The sequence below is a fragment of the Montipora capricornis genome, chromosome 8 (assembly GCF_036669925.1).
Source record: "Montipora capricornis isolate CH-2021 chromosome 8, ASM3666992v2, whole genome shotgun sequence".
NCBI classification, from domain to species: domain Eukaryota; kingdom Metazoa; phylum Cnidaria; class Anthozoa; order Scleractinia; family Acroporidae; genus Montipora; species Montipora capricornis.
Genome location: NC_090890.1, coordinates 31,042,798 through 31,045,297, shown reverse-complemented (window position 1 = coordinate 31,045,297; position 2,500 = coordinate 31,042,798). Strand labels below are relative to the sequence as shown.

At 41.1% G+C, this 2,500-nt stretch overlaps 1 protein-coding gene across 1 annotated transcript in view; it reads right to left on the bottom strand.

The window, feature by feature from the left end:
• Positions 1–1,393: 1,393 nt before the first annotated feature.
• Positions 1,394–2,500, bottom strand: part of LOC138059198 (TBC1 domain family member 16-like) — an 11,328-nt gene continuing 10,221 nt past the window's right edge. The window contains exon 5 of the mRNA XM_068904748.1: positions 1,394–2,500. This exon is cut by the window's right edge and continues 917 nt beyond it. The gene's annotated coding sequence lies outside the window, so the exon portion shown is untranslated.

Here is a 2,500-nt window from a genome sequence, read left to right as displayed (position 1 = left end):
TGGTAGCTGGTCATTTGTGGGTTCCAATGTTCCCGTGAGGAATGAATCGACGATGAAATGATAAATGAAATGGGTCATATATGAATTGTTCAGGCTTCTTTATGCAATTGCAAAAATTGCGTTCATAACTGCGAGGATCATAGCTTCACTTGATTTCATATACGCAGTTCATATATGATCCATTTCATGTCATTTCATCGTCGATTCATTCCTCACGGGAAAATTGGAACCCACAAATGACTAGCTCCCATCGTCAGTGGCTTCATAGCTCAGTTGGTTAAGAGCGTCGCACCGGTATCGCGAAGTCACGAGTTCAAACCCCGTTGAAGTCCTGAATTTTTCAGGCTTCTTTCAATTGCGTTCATAACTGCGAGGATCATTGACCGAATGCAAAAATAGCTGCCAACAAATTATTCTCTTGTCTTTGCGTTAATTAGCGTGACTAGCCTCGTTTTACAGCCCAAATTCTTTAAATTTTACGCGTGTGACCGAGGCTAGTTAGGCTAATTAACACAAAGACAAAAGAATAATTTTTGTGCGGCCATTTTTGCATTCGGTCTTTTGTTTTCCTTTGTGTGTTACGCCGTCCGTGAGTTTCACAGGGTTTTACACCGAGGATCAGCCATTTCCATGTTTCCATGGTTGTGGACCAAAAATTACCTTGACTGATGTTGATCACGACTATGGTGATGAGGATGACGACGCCTATAATCGCCAACCACGTTCACCGCAAAGGTCAGACTTAAGTTTGCCTTTTTTTTAAACCACCGAGGGAGCACTAAAGAGAGAGAAAGGTGTCATAAAATGAGAATTTTCATGGTTTTATGAAAGCAGCTGCATTGCACTTGCTGCTAAACGCAAACGCGTTTCAAATTCATGCAACCCTCCTCTTCATTTTCAACTTGATTTTTATCTCATTGCTTTGTTATGGTCTGTCCTTCGATACTAAATATTCAATCAAATCTCCATTGACGACTTTATTGCGTATCGCCATAGTGCTACGGGAATAAGCCAATCAGGTGGGAGAGTCTACTCCCCAATTATGATTAGCCGTTTCGGGTTGGCTCTAAAATATGGATGCTGAAGTCTCTAGAAAGCCCTAAGACTCTCGGGTTTATTTCGTGTGCAAGAAATACTTGTGCACCTTTAAAAAGACGACTTTTAAAGCCATAAAACTCAACAGTTCCTTTGCTTGTTCTTATCTTGAAAGAAGCAAAAAAAAAAAAAATTAAAAAAGGATCGCAGATAGAAAATTCGAAAATAGATTCAAGAGTCCGCCAAGTCCTCGGGGTTTTGAGAAATCAGCATCTAGTTACTTGCATTTCTGGACATATCTGAGGACTTCCCACCGAAAGACAAGTAGTTATTCCTTTGCGAACATTCTGCTAAAGACTGTGGCAGTTCAACTTTACTGTACCATTTACTCACAATTTCACTGTTGCCAGGAGCCCACGACTAGGAGCGAGCAACTCCCATACTAAGCTTAAGTCACGGCATTTTTACAGACCGATCTATTTTTAGATTAACTTTTAAGGCAGTTCCGGCTCGGTGACGCTATGACGTCAAGTTAGTTTCTTGTGATTGGTCATCGGGATCCTGTGGGAGTCTCATTCTTGGGAAATTCAATCCAAAAATAAATCGTTCTATGAAAGCGGCATGACATGAATATAAAGGCTGTTGTTCGCTCCTACTCATGGGCTCTTGCTGTTGCTGTATCACAACAGAATGTACCGGTTGAACATTTGAAATAAAACCAAAGCCGCTTCTAAGCGTTAACGTGAATTTGTAACTTCGTGGTTTTACGTTGCATGGCAAGTCGGACTAAGTGATTACGGTTTTTAAGAATTTGACATCAAACGACAGCTGTTTTGAGGCATGTATTCTTTCAGTCAACTTTCGGCGCTGTAAATCAAGGCCGAGCAGAAGCGTGTCCGCGATCACTTTTCAACTTCTTTCTCGCAACTAATCCAAAAGTCAAGCGGCCATTCACATCAAAATTAACTTTCACATTAAAGCATAGATGTACTTTTCGAGGATAACTAGGAGACACTTGGAAAGATTTTAAAATAGAGAGTACTAACATCTACCATCTCGTCGCCTAACTACAAGACTGTCAGAAAGAGTATGGGACGTTTTCAACCAACCTCTAGAGACACCAATAACAACAGACTAACAACTACTTCTGGGGCCGGTTGCTCAAAGCCTGGTTAGCGCTAACCGTTGGTTAAGAGGTATCAAAACCTATAGGTTTCCATGGTATTTAACACTGGTTAGCGCTAACCATGCTTCGAGCAACCCGGGCCTGGTGGACAAGCAAAAGAAGCTAATGAGAGATCTTTTGTTTTCGTCCACCAACATGGCGGCGATGATGTCGCGTGAAAACCTTCTATTGGACTTTTGGACTTGCTTTGACAAAGAAATGGAATTAAGAGATGTCTTTTTAACTTATTTCTTTCTTTCTTGCTATCTTTTGGACTCACTCTTTCCGGATTTCCTACTC